Here is a 14882-nt window from a genome sequence, read left to right as displayed (position 1 = left end):
GGTTCTGGACGTCCCTTGGCTCACCTACATGTACATTAATGAGCGTGAGCGAAAGCCTAGTGAATAATGTCAATAAGCAAGATACATAAGCAATCTTTGAAATAGTTACAGCAGACGGCCTTCGACCCAATCACTTGTATCAATCAGCCTTCGGCCCAATCATTTATGTCAATCGGCCTTTGGCCCAATCATTTATGTCAATCGGTCTTCGGCCCAATCATTTATGTCAATCGACCTTCGGCCCAATCATTCATGTCAATCGGCCTTTGGCCCAATCATTTATTTCAATCGGCCTTTAGCCCAATCATTTATGTCAATTGGCCTTCGGCTCAATCATTCAAATTAATGAAATTACAAAACTTATATAGAAGTAAACAATTGGACAACAACATATTTCAAATATCTTGTTAAGATATTACTCACAGTAATCGGTTGGTTGGTTTGCCCTAGAGCTCGACCCTACACACTCCATGAACACAAAAGGGTCACAAACAATTTGATCCGTTCTAAATTTATATTTTCCTCTTTAGGCTTCATTCTTGTCTCTTTAACTCAATTACAATGCTCAATGCATGCCTAAGAGTACTTTGAAGTGAAAGAGAACAGAAAATGAAACACAGAATATCTTTTCAAAATTTCAGAAAACAGGGTCCCCGCTCGAGAGTGGACTTCCCCGCTCGAGCGGACCCTTGAGTCCTGCAAAAGTACTGGATACGTCAAATTTACGCTCGATCGCGAACTATGGCGCTCGAGTGGAAGGCCTCTCTACATGGCTCCCTGCTTGAGCGTGAACTTCCCGGCTCGAACAGACACCGTGTCTACAGAAAATGCTGGGAGCACGAATTTCACGCTCGAGTGGCGGTTTCCCCGCTCGAGCGGACATCAAAATTCTGGAAAATACATAACATGTTCTTGAGCTTCAATTCGACATTCTAACCAACATTTCTTGCATGCAATAGCTCAAACTTCAAATACACTTGTACTAACATGGTATAACCCCAAATTACAACCCAATGAAGCTCAATCTCACCAATTAATCACATGCATGTCCCAATCTACACCAAATTCACCTCCAACATAACAATTTCATGCATTCAAGCTCATATTCTTATTAATTGTACATGCATGTGAGATATAACTCTCCTTATCAACTCAAGTGGTGCAAATGGTGATCACAAGCATGAATTCTAACCAAAATCTTACATAGATCATACATTTTGTGGTCAAACATGCAAATCCAAAGCAATTACACACATGCATGCATACATTGACCTTCAATTCAACAAAACTAACCCAATTTCATGTCAAACTTACTCTTGATTACCCAACTAGCTTGAATACACAAAATTACAACTAGAATCCATGAAATACTCACCTAGGAGTTTAATTCTCCCAATCTATAGCAAAATCTTGAGTTTAATCCTTCAATTCTTCACAAACTTGAGCCAAACACAATTCTTCTTCTCTCACCCTCTCTAGCCGACCCTCTCTCTACTCTTAGAGTCAAAAATTAGCCAAAATAAACTAAAGAGGGAGTTTGAGTGAAAGTGGCCCACTAAAAGCTCTTTTAATCAAAATTCTTAATACTAAAAATAATTGAGCACCAATTTACTAATTTAATCAATTTAATCTGATCCGAATCAATTTCCAATTAAATTTCACCATAGGCTCTAAAAATTACGCTATTCACAATGGCGCAATCAATTTCGGGTTCTGTGGCCGATAAGGCCTTCAATTTAATTTCCAAAGCAGATAATCAAACCGATATTCCTACGGTGAACAGATAGAAATTCAAAACCACATATTTTCAGATAATGGCACACAAAATCATATTAAACACATAATCATACTCATATTAAGGACCAATTAACATGTTACGGAACAGGAATATCACAGTAGCCACCGATGCGGGGTTGCCATTGACCCGCAAAGAACTATCAAGGCAAGTGCTCAGGGCAAAAAAAATTACTTGCGTAGATGTGGGATAGGCCCACAACCCTCTTCCACAGCTTCTAGTGCGGCACGAGCACGTGATAAACATATGGAGTCAATGAGAGTGGAAATGGAGGTTCTTCGTGAGGAGCATCAAAGAGATCACGCAGAGTTACTGAAGGAGAAAGAGGAGCGCCAAAGAGATAGGGTGGAAATTATGGGGAAAAAGAGGAGCTCATGAAACAAATTGAAAAAGAAAAAAAAGCACGGGAGGCACAACAAGTACAACTCAATCATCTAAACGATGTGGTGTCACGGCTCATGACCCTCTTGCAGGGTTCAGATGATCATCCTACTATTCGGTAAACATAATTTTATTGATAAACTAATGCAAGTTCTACAAAAATATGGATCATATTGGCATAGAATTGTTTTCCAAAGTTGCTATGCAATTTTTTTTTTTGTTATGTGCTTCGAATAGGTTTTGAGGCATAATGTGAGTAGACTTTGCAGCAGACGGACAACAATCTGATTTCCATAAGGTAACCACATGATTTCAATGAAATATTAAGTTTCCCAAAATAAATTCCATTTTGGCATTCTAATTTCGAATACAAAAAGTTAAGGCAATCTGCCCAACACCTACTTCCTACTTACCTCTGTTACAGTGTGATGTGATATTCATCACACTATTCGGTATATATTTTCTTAACGCTTCTATCTACAAGAAACCTAGTCATTGTTTCTAGAGTTTTGGGGTCTGTTATTGGACAACAATTATAGTTGTTATATACCGAATTGTTTAACAATATTTACGTTGCACAAGTATTTTGTTTGCCACATCTCAAGAATTCCACTATAAAATTATAATTTTTGTTGCCTAAAAAGGATGCTAATACGTGAAATAAATTAATGAAAGCCTCATTGTGCATTAGAAGTTCTTAACATTGAATTATGATTTTATTTGGGTTGTAATCAACATAATTCCGGGTCTTTTTCTCCCTATCGACCATGTTAAATCCGTTGGACAATTATGCGCTTTATTATTGTAATATTGGAAAAATATATTAGTTCAGTTAATATTAGAGTATCTAGGTTATTTGTTGTCTTACCAAAACGCCGTAAAATTAGCCGAAAAAGGCCTTCGACGGCCGAAAATTGAAAGTAGCCCCCGAACCACTTTAGAGATGGCATGAGTAGCTTCGTTGCGTCAAATAAGACCAATGGGGACATACAGGACGTAAGTAGCACATGTACGGTAGGAGTTGGTGTGCAAAACGCCGTAAACTTATCTGAAAATGCCCTTTGAGGCCCAAAAATTCAAATCAACCCCCGAAGCACTCTACGGATGGCACGGGTAGCTTCCTTGTGTGCAATACGATCTATTGGGATAGACGGGAGGTAAATAGTATGTGTACGTTGGGAGTTGGCATGAAAAACACCATAAACTTAGCCGAAAAAGGCCTTTGACGGGCCGAAAATTCAAATCAGCCCCTGAAGCACTCTACGGATGGCACGGGTAGCTTCCTTGTGTCAAATAGGACCTGTGGGGATAGACGAGACGTAATTAGCACGCGTACGTTGGGAGTTGGCGTGAAAAACGCCGTAAACTTAGCCAAAAAAGGCCTTCGAGGGCTGAAAATTGAAAGCAGCCCCCAAACCATTGTAGGGATGGCACGGGTAGCTTCCTTGTGTCAAATAGGACCTGTGGGGATAGACGGGACGTAATTAGCACGTGTACGTTGGGAGTTGGCTTGAAAATCACCGTAAACTTAGCCGAAAAAAGCCTTCGAGGGTTGAAAATTGAAAGCAGCCCCTTAACCATAGTAGGAATGGCATGGGTAGCTTCCTTGCATCAATTATGACCTGTTGGGATAGACGGGATGTAAATAGAACGTGTACGTTGGGAGTTGGCATGAAAAACCCCATAAACCCAGCCGAAAAAGGCCTTTGAGGGGCCGAAAATTCAAAGAAACCTCTGAACCACTGTAGGGACGACATGGGTAGCTTCCTCATGTCAAATAGGACCTGTGGGGACAAGCGGGACGTAATTAGCACTCGTGCGTTGGGAGTTGGCGTGAAAAACGCTGTAAACTTAGCCGAAAAAGGCCTTCAAGGGCCAAAAATTGAAACCAGCCCCCGAACCACTGTAGGGATAGCATGGATAGCTTCATTGCATCAAATAAGACCTGTGGTGACATACGGGACAAAAGTAGCACATGTACGCTGGGAGTTGGCATGAAAAACGCTGTAAACTTAGCCGAAAAAGGCCTTCTAGGGCTGAAAATTGAAAGCAGACCCCAAACCACTGTAGGGATGGCACGGGTAGCTTCCTTGTGTCAAATAGGACCTGTGGGACAGACGGGACCTAATTAGCATGCGTACGTTAGGAGTTGGCGTGAAAAACGCCGTAAACTTAGCCGAAAAGGACCTTTGAGGGCCGAAAATTGAAAGCAGCCCCCGAACTACTGTAGGGATGGTACGGGTAGCTTCCTTACATCAAATACGACCTGTTGGGACAGACAGGACATAAATTGCACGTGTACATTGGGAGTTGGCGTGAAAAACGCCTTAAACTTAGCCAAGAAAGGCCTTTGAGGGCCGAAAATTCAAATCAGCCACTGAAGCACTCTATGGATGGCACGGGTAGCTTCCTTGTGTCAAATAGGACCTGTGGGGACAGACGGGATGTAATTAGCACGTATACGTTGGGAGTTGGCATGAAAAACACCGTAAACTTAGCCGAAAAAGGCATTTGGGGGCCGAAAATTGAAAGCATCCCCCGAACCGCTGCACGGATGGCACAGGTAGCTTCGCTGCATCAAATAAGACCTGTAGGCATATACGGGACGTAAGTAGCACATGTACGCTTGGAGTTGGCATGAAAAACGCGGTAAACTTAGTCAAAAAAGGTCTTCGAGGGCCGAAAATTGAAAGTAGCCCCCGAACCACTGTAGGGATGGCACGGGTAGCTTCCTTGTGTCAAATAGGACCTGTGGGGACAGACGGGGCATAATTAGCACGCGTACGTTGGGAGTTGGCATGAAAAACGCTATAAACTTAGCCGAAAAAGGCCTTCGAGGGTCGAAAATTGAAAGTAGCCACCGAACTATTATAGGGATGGCGCGGGTAGCTTCCTTGTATCAAATACGACCTGTTGGGATAGATAGGGCATTGTAGACACCCCATTTTTGACTGTCCTCAAGACTTGGACGTCACCATTGGGACACTTGGTGATTACTCTTGTTTGTGTTCGTTTGGAGTTCTCGGAGGTCTCGGCTACGCGCCTTGCCTCAGGATCTCCGAACTTGACTGTTTAGTGTCTGGTTTTGCACCAAACACTTGTGTTTTGCCTTGGAGGGGCAGGGAATGCCTTGTGAGGCATCCCCACACATCACTGGCCATGGCCAGAGGCCACCGGCTGGTGTTTTGCTGCCATCAGCAATATATATTGCCGGTCGGCATTCTTTGTTGCCGGTCGGCACCCCCTTTTGCCAAAATGGCATTTTTGGGCAGCCGACTACTGTTCATCTGCTTTTGCAGATATTTTATTACAGCTGTCTTGCATTTGGCTCCCCTCCATACACGTGTATGGAGGGATCTCTCTCTTTAGAAGCTTGTCTTGTAAGCTTTACAAGACAAGAAGCTCTATAAGAGGAGCCCTCCTCTCCCTTGTTTTAGGTTAGAGATTTTAGACAGCCACATTAGGGTTTTGAGTTCTAGGGTTAGGGTTGATACACATTCTATCTCTATACCTCTCTCTTTTTACCTTTGTGTGTGTTTAAGTGTGTTTGTGTCTTACTATTGCACACAAACACATAGTGTTTCACCTTCCCTTAGCTACTGAGGTTCTAAGAGGTTGTTTTTGAGGTTTTGGAGCTGGTTTCAACCGAAAAGAGGCTGCTGGTTCACCATTGTTGAAGGGGTCTTCAAGGGTAAGAAACTAGTCCCTTTATTCCCCATTTTTGCATTGTTTTTTTACCTATCTTAGAGCTGTTTTTGTGCTTAGTGTATAACATAAAAAAGTTCTTTTTTTAGGTCCTCTAAATAGTTTGTTTAGAGTGTTTTGTGGTTTGGAGGTGTTTGACCCCTCTTAGGCCTTGAGAGGCCTCATTTTGTGCTATTTTGTGTAAGCTCTGAGACCTTGGGGTTTGGGCCTCCTCACCACTGAAATCTCGAGGGATTTCAGAGGTGAGGATGGTGCCTTGAGGTCCCAAGAAGGAGAGGGCCACCCCCTCTCCTTATTGTCCTTGAAATGGACCATTTTTTGGCCTCTTGAGGGAGCATCTAGCTAAGCTTCATGTTGACCATGCCTTGGCTGTTTTTTGTGCCTATTATATCATAATATGTCTCTGTTTATTGTTGGTTTTGGTACACCGTGCATGCTTAGCATACCTACCTTGTAATGCCATGTTTAGGCCTTAACATGCCTTAGGTTGTAAACCTTTGTTCAAGCTTGTTTTAGGTCTAGTTTTGTGAAGCTTCTATGCTTATTTTACCATGCTAGAGGTCTATCCATAGTTGTTTGGGTCGGCCATGGCATGCATTGTATAGCCCCTTTGCATTTTTGGCTTGTCGGCCTTAAGTGTGTGAATGCATAGCATGCATCCTTGCCTTAATTTAGTGGGTTGGGACCATTTTTCATGTAATTTCAGTCCCTTTGACATGCTTGTATGCTTGCCTTGGACACCTCTTTAATGCTTTGAAAGCTTGTGTAGCATGTTCCATGTTTTGGCCATTGTACATGCCTTTGAATTTGAGCCACTTAGATGCCATCTAGGGGACCCCCTTTTGCATGGTCTAGGTCTGCCTTGAACCTATTTTAAGTCCTCTTAGCCTTGTGAGGCTTGGTTGACTTGGTCATGGTTCAAGCCCCTTTGCTTGCTTCAAGTACTCGGGCCATTTATTGCATGCTTAGTCTATTTTATTTGCTTGGTTTGGCACCATCTTAACATGATTTTCAATACTTATCTTGCATGCCATTAGTCCACATTATGCCTCTTTCAAGTGTGCTTGAGAGTCCCCCTTTTGTGCCTAAGTGTTGGCCCTTAATCATGTGCATGTGTGCATGTGTATTTGGTCCTTTATTTTGGTCACTTTGGCCACTGTTTTGGGCCTTATTAGAGCTGCCCAAATCATGTTTAAGTCCATCTCTTTGTTTGTTGCATGTACTCCTTGTATGTTGTAGCATATTGGTGAGTTGTTGAATAATTGAACTTGCATGATTGAATAAAGTCACATGTTTGTTTACATGCTTAAACACCCACATTATGCCTTGCATACTTGTTGGTGGCATTATCTCATGCCTTGTATGCTTGTTTGCTTGCTTGCATAGTTGGTGTGCCTAGTGTGCATCACTCGCATTGCATTGCTATGTTGCATGCTAGCTCGCATGATTAGGATTGCATTGCATTGGCATGCATGCTCTACCTCTTGACCAAGTCATGATGGAGGTCGAGTCCCATTGGTTTGTTGGTTTGCATTGCATTTGACATCAAAACGTGCGCACTTGGTCCTTTGGGCCATCACGCATGGAAATGCACGATTGATGGTACGAGAACCAAGGAGCATGTCCCTTTGAGTCATTAACATGATAAGGGACATGATTGGTGCATATATGCCTTGAATTGTATTGCCATGCTCTGCCTTACCCTCTGTTGCTGTCAATTGCAGATTCTGCAGGAGCTTTCTGCCAACCGGCAGTGATAAGTGCCGACCGGCAATCCTCCCTCTGCCGATAGCTTCACCAATGGCCGGTGATCACATGCCACTGCCGGTGGGCATTCTACCCAGCCGATGGCATTCCCTAGTATCCAGAAAAGCAATCCTGAGGTTTTGGCAGCCTCCAGAGGAGTAAAGAAAGGAAAACAGAGGCAGCCTATGCATGGCGGTGCACTTCTGAGCAAGACCCGAGCACGCATTGCATTGAGTTCTCCTCCCGAGGCGGTTTACTATTTTTCCTAGCTTAGTTAGTTTGTTAGCTAATTAGGCAATTTGTAATAATTAATTAGCTTGTAGGTTAATTATCTGTAATATTTATTCGGTCCCTCCGAGCGAGGGTGAATCTGTAATAAGTGTGAGTGCGTGTGTGTGTATGTCTTCCAACCCCCACTTCTTTCTTCCCTTTTATTTACCTGCTTATGATGGTAGATTAGGTCATGTTTAATTCAACATACCTTATGCTATGCATACGTGCATTCCTGCATTTGCCTTGCACGCACCGGGTTCGGTACATCATGCAAACTGCATTCGTACTTCAAATTCCGAATTGAATACATGCGTTAACTGATTGCATTTCACATGTTATCCTTAGATTAGCCGAGTCTATTCTAGTAACATTTTGTATGCGATGCATTAGGCACTTAACATGGACTTGGATCACGCATGTTTGCTAACTAGTTTATTGTATTGGCACGGAGTACGATGTAAGTATTTATGCTTTAGCATCTCGCATGCGTGCGAATGTTAACATGATAGCATACTTACCATGTGGCTAGATGCTTATGTGATAAACTATTTGAATGCCTGTGGGTGAAGGTTGGATTGTTTGAGTTGGAAAAACTCGTTGAAATCCATATTTTAGCCTACTTGCGAGTAGCAAATTCCAAAGTACTTTTTTTTAAGACAAAGGGATATGCAATACTTATTTCCAAATTAGGCAATCTAGTCTATACTTGTTTGCTGTGCGCATAATATAGTAACGCTAGGCTAATAATTGGTTTAAGAACACATAACGTTTTCAAAAACGGATATCATGGTTAGTAGAGGCCGATCTTCGGGTCGGGCGAGAGGGGGTGCTCATAGCTGACCTTCCCCAATCGTACCCTAGCTCCCGAGCCGAGACAACTCCGGTGATGACGGACATGTGGCCTTCGGCACCGAGTCAGGGTTTCCTAAATTCCCCCATAAAAAATATTTAGGTGGCGACTCTGTATCTGGCAAAGCAGTCCATGTTTGGCACTTCTTTTCAAAAATCTATTTCTGAAAACGATTTGCCGGATTTGGACTCTTTGGTTCAGATTAAGAACCATGACAATTTAAGAGTCCGAGCTGTAGTGACCCCAAAATGAACAGAACGGGACTCACCCTCCCGGGGGCGTTCGGGGACGTCTACAGTTTCTGGCGAATCCATAGGGGATTTAGAGAGCTTGACTCGAACTCGTGATATCCTGTTTTGATCTCATTTATGTGTCTCTTTGCATTGCATGTGCATAGGTGCACCTAGGAACACAGTGTTTGCCATCTGCCATTCCTGAACGGTTTGCCGGAGGCTTGTCTTGTCAAGGCATGACCATAAGGCTGACCGGTTATGGGCTCTGACAATATGGGAACACAAACCCCGGTTTTTCACCGGGGCACCCTTTTGACCATTCGACCTAGTGCATATTCGGATCCATAGTGACCATTCCAAGTTAGGACAGGTTGCTTACCCGATTATAGGTTGTTTGAAACCGCCGCGTGCATAGTGAAACCCTAGCTCTTGACAAAATAGGACAGGGAAACCCTACCCCAACATAGGGGTGTTTTGGTTCTCACTTATCTGCTATGTGCTTTTAGAATGTACCTCTACAGGAACGTACATATTAGTTTGCAAGTTTGAGTATCGGACCTGAGAGCATCAGTGTCAGTTACGAGAATCAGTTATCTGCGGGTATCAGGTTCAGTTTTTGGGACAGTGATTTCTGGGGAATAGTGATCAGTGGTAGAGTGCAGTTGTTCAGCTATGCCCGTGTTTGATCTGTTTGGGCTGAAATGCTGTTTGTTGTCTCTTTCAGTTCGGACAGCTGGTACAAAATAGCTAGTGCTTCTCCTTGCTGAGGCAGGACTTATGATGACGCAGAATTCAGAAGAGATCGTGGTTATGACAGCTGCATTAGATCAAGGGATCACTCTGCAAAGTGAGGCCAACATTGATGTGTCACATCCACCCAGGTCGCCTGTTGCGCACCCGGTTTGGGCCCCTCAACTATACCAGGCTTGCAAGCCTACTACATTTGAACTAATGGGGATGATAGGTGATCTCCAGAGGTCTGTGGCGGATCTTGCCTACGGAATGTCAGCTTCACCTCTAGCCGCACCATATGCTGGGAGTTTTGTACCCCATGAGGCCCCGCTGTTGGGGCGAATTGTGATTGAACTTAGCCAACCGGAGATGGCCTCTAGCTATGGTAATGACATATCAACATCAACTCAAACCCTCGATCAGGCTGAGGCCAGAGGAAAAGACAAAATGAAGGCAGATGCCGATCCCATTGAACAACTACTGTGGGCGGTCGAGGCTTTGAAAGCCGGGGGGATGAACAAGCAACAGATATCCGCAGTTGTGGCAAAAACTGTGGAGGATGCTTTCCCCACTCCACCTGAGGGGAGTTCAAGTCAGTCAGAAAATCGGGATAGGCCCCGTCATGCCAAAACAGTTCCTCCTGTTCCCGCCCCTGCACCTGGGAAAGATCAGAAAGTTGAGGTGGCGCCTGCCGACCCTTTCGCTTGTGCAGCTAGTAAGAGCGCTCAGACTCCAAAGTACCTGCCCCGGGGGCGCAGGACCTTTCATGCTCTCTACATGCCTCTATCTAAGGCACTTCAGATCCTTGCTGAGAGGGGACACCTTAAACCCTTGGAGCCTCGGCCTCTCCCGAAGAATCTCCCTACCACGCATGATGCTGCCCAATACTGCGCGTACCACCAGCAGACAGGCCATGCAACCGACAATTGTTTCCGCCTCCGTCATGAGGTGCAAGATTTGATTGACAACGAGGTTATCCTCCCGCCCACCTCAGCCAAGTCCGTTACCACCCAGTTATTGGATTTTGAGGACACAGATACTGCAAGTATGTAATCAGAAAGTGAACCACCTGCGGGTGGCATCTGGTATATTTTGAATGTGGCGTCTGGCACGCATTTTTGAGCATCTATGAACGCTAGCTTTGTAAATTCTGGCTTGGGTATTGAGTCAGTCTTTTGTTTTGAGTCTGTCTCTTTATCTTGAGTCAGTCTTTTTTGCTTAAGGGTCTGTCTTGTTGTAGCGAGTCAGTCCCTTTTATATAGAATACCAGGTGATTCCGGGGTTGTTGCCTCGAACACCGTTTTGTCTTGTAATTACCCGTTTTTGTTTTTGAGTCTGTTTCTGCCGAGGGGCCAGTTACACCAACAAATCTGAATGAAACAGCTGTGGCTATCTCATTTTCATGCTTGCTTTCAGTGAGAGTTAGTTGTGCCAGAGGATTTGAATGGGCCAACAGTACATCTCATCTGCTCTCCTGCGCGCCAAACTCATTGCATTAACCTAAGTTTTTCGAAAACCCCTTTTGAACATTGCGGTGATAAAAACGAAGGGGAAGGAATTCCTCGGGTTTTGCAAAATTTTGATCATTTTGAGAGAAGGAGAGGCATGCTAAGCCTTTTTATGAATGAAATCATGCTTGTCAACGTGAGTACTGAGAAGGATCCTGGCTTGATCCAGATTGGTTCCACACTATCTTCGGCGCGAGCAATTTGTCGCTTTCTTAAAAACTTTCAAAAACAAATGTTTTTACGCGGCCCTGTGAAGACCTGTGTGGGATCGCTCTTGAGATTGTGCAGCCTAGGATCGCTCTCAGCCTCAAAATTCGACCTGTTTGTCTTGAACCTCGAACTCATTCAGAACATTCAACAGTCAACTGTCAGAGGAGGCCCGTGTGGCCAGTTTTGAAGCAGCCCTCAAGCAAGAGGCACCGAAGGCGAGTCAAAAGGATTAGATCTCACCAAAAGAAGCTTGTGGAGCAGCCATGATGGATTCTCCTACAAATCATTGCAACAGCCGTTCTCCTAGATATAGAGAGGCTTCAACTTCAAAAACCATTTGGCATGGACTTGTTACACTTTTACCCTTCGAGAGGCTCGCTGGGCCAAAAACCCAGAAGGGCGACCCAGGCAAAAGTTAGAGCAAGAGAAAAATACAAAAAAAAAAATAATAATAAAAAAGAAACGGAAAAGAAATGAACAAAAAAAAAGGGGGGGGGGAAATAAAAAGAAGCTCGCAAGGTCGAAAACCCGCATCGGGCACCTTGGCAAAAGTTAGAGCCTAAAAAGTGAAGGTTAAAATACCCGAGTGTACCTTAACCGGAACTACGTAAGGCTTGATTCCCATGTTTGGGATACGTAGGCAACTTCATCTTGAAGTCCAGCCCCCAACCCTTTCATAGCACCTCGGTCCATACAATGGTTTCGATTCCATCCCAAAGTCCGGTCGCCAATGCTTCCAAGCCGACTGTGTCCATATATTTGTTATAACCGCCTTCGTCATCTCTGTGTCCAGGAGTTCGACCACCACCAATGAAGATTGTTTGTGGACTGCTGCGGCACCATCCAAACAAGGGGCAACTTTCCGTTGCCACGAGTCGCTATGAGTCGCCGTTCAAACCAGGGGCAACTTTTCGTTGCCATCCAACCCCTTAAGCCAGGGGCAATTTTCCATTGCCTCCGATTCGAGGTTGCGCATCTCAAAGAGTAAGTTCCATGCTCGTTGAGCATTGACTGTTTGCAAAATAGTTGTTTTTTTGAAAATTTTTACTGAGGTTGACTATTTTCTCGAAAACTGTTCCATTTTCCAAAACTGGACCTTTTTCTTGGACCCAAAAAGGAAAATTTTCAGTGCTTACAGCCTGACTTGCATGGTTTTCAAATCAAGAGTCAAACAAGTACGTTAATCCGACTCTCATTTTGATCAAAACTGTTTTAGTAAAAAGCAAAAACAAAAAAAATGGTCAAAGTGATGAACTAAGGGCACAGTTGAGCCAGGCATTCTGTCTCCCCCCCCCCGCGTCGTCAACATACTTGCTAGAAGGGCACTCTACCCACCAGAAGAAATAGCTGTGAGCTAACGGCATTGGGCATGAACCCGCAACTTCCTATTCATTCATTAATCACCTTGGGGAGGGACGAAAAATGAGAGAACAAAGAATAGAGAGGTGTGAATTGAGAGAAAAGTGAGGAAAAGGGTTTTTAGAGAAAATCCGAGCTTGAGTGCTAGAGTGATGTGAGAATCACAAATGAGAAAAGGGTGGGAAACAATACCCAAAGAAATTGGCTCCTCGTGATCTGAGGTCCCCCGTCTTCACTGACGCGTCTGTGTATCGTGTCTTTTTGATTTGTCGGTCTCGTCTTTTGTTTTTCCCGGGCGTGTCTCGTTGTGTTTAGGTCTTGTACCCTTTTGTTTGAGTCCTCCCCGCTGTGTCCAGTTGTAGGCTCGATACCCCGGTTTGAAAAACCCTTATTTAATTTCAAAAATCGTTTATACTCAGAATGCTGTGCCATTCTCTATATTTGAGCGCGCTTCAACTCCAACCGGTTCCATCTTTGAGCTCCGTCTTGTCAGATTGGGCCGTTCACTCAGGATTTGTTGTGTGTAGAATGAACCGAATGCTGTGTTATGGGCTGTATGCAGATTAATCCCCAGCAGAGTAAGGGATGTGTGTCCAGAATCAGGTAGTCGGCTGCTTGGGCTATTCTGCCGTTGGCTGTTTAGTTATCTGATTATTACAGTGCAAGTGTTCAATTTTCAGACAACTAATCATATTTCATTTACATTGAGGTGTAACATGGTGTGATGCAATGCAAAGTATGGAATGTAAAGATATACGGATGTAAACACTTTTTCAGATAAAAAGCCTGTTTCATTTCATCATCTTTTCAAGTACACAAGTTTTGGAAACAAAAATCTACCCGCGGCAGTACAAGGTAATCTAACTACCAACAAAAGGGAAAAGTACAAAAAAAAAAGAGAAGAAAAACAACAAAAATCTGTATCCATGTCAAGCGACTCCGAGGGCTATCGGTCTGTCCTAGTCCTCTACCTGGACGAAGGTCTAGGAGCATCATCAGCATCGTCGTTAGAGCCCGAGCTAGTGCCGCCTCCGGTCTTCTCCTCCGATGACTCCGCTTCTGACTCTGCCTCCGCCTCCGACTCGTCATCATCATCATCGTCATCATCAGGGACGGGAGCCCGCAAACTACTCCCGACATGAGTGCGCCCCGCCTTGGTGCGGGGGAATACTCTGCCCTCCTCATCTCTCCCTCGGGCGGGGACGGAAGGTCCAGTTGGAGCACCTCCTACCACGGGAATCTGGAAGGGAGGCTGAAAAGGTACATAGAAGGCAAATGCATCAATATACTGTGGACAGTTTATCAGTGCAGAATGCAACGTATGAGTACAATGTGTGAATGCTGTGGACAGTTTATCAGTGCAGAATGCAGTGTATGAGCACAGTGTGTGAATACTGTGGACAATCTAACAGTGCAGCATGCAATGTATGAGTACAGTGTGTGAATATTGTGGACAGTTTATCAGTGCAGAATGCAGTGTATGAGTATAGTGTGTGAATACTGTGGATAATCTATCAGTGCAGAATGCGGTGTATGAGTACAGTCTGTGAATGCCGTGAGCAGTTTATCAGTGCAGAATGCGGTGTATGAGTACAATGTATGAATGCCGTGAGCAGTTTATCAGTGCAGAGTACAGTGCAGAATGCAGTGTATGTAGTGTATCAGACGTTGTGAGATCAGTGTGGCAGGTGTTGTGTCGTGCATCAGATTACGTGAATCAGCTTGTGAGTGATTTGAGGCCGTGATCAGAAGGACAGACCGGAATGCTGTAGAGGGCCAGGAGGTCAAAGGTCCGCTATAGCATCCCCATCATGGAGGCATTCAGCTCCACGGACTGCCGGGTGTACTCGGAGGACGCCTACAAAAGTACAAGATATATCAGTATTCCGTGGAATATCAAACAAACTGAAATGAAATGCCAATGCAAGATGCAAAATGAAGTAATACATACCGGAGGCAAGTCGGGGATGCCGGCTAACTCATGACCAGCTGGGGGGGGAGCAAAGGGGACTTGGTAGGTCGCCCCATCCTGCCCTCTGTATGTCAGTAAGGTGGGCAGAGCAGGCCAACCGGTTCCCCGTCCTCCCTGA

Source organism: Camellia sinensis, chromosome 12 (genome assembly GCF_055761805.1).
Source record: "Camellia sinensis isolate YWXY chromosome 12, ASM5576180v1, whole genome shotgun sequence".
NCBI lineage: Eukaryota > Viridiplantae > Streptophyta > Magnoliopsida > Ericales > Theaceae > Camellia > Camellia sinensis.
The sequence above is the reverse complement of the archived record's forward strand: the minus strand, read 5'-3'. Positions refer to the sequence as shown.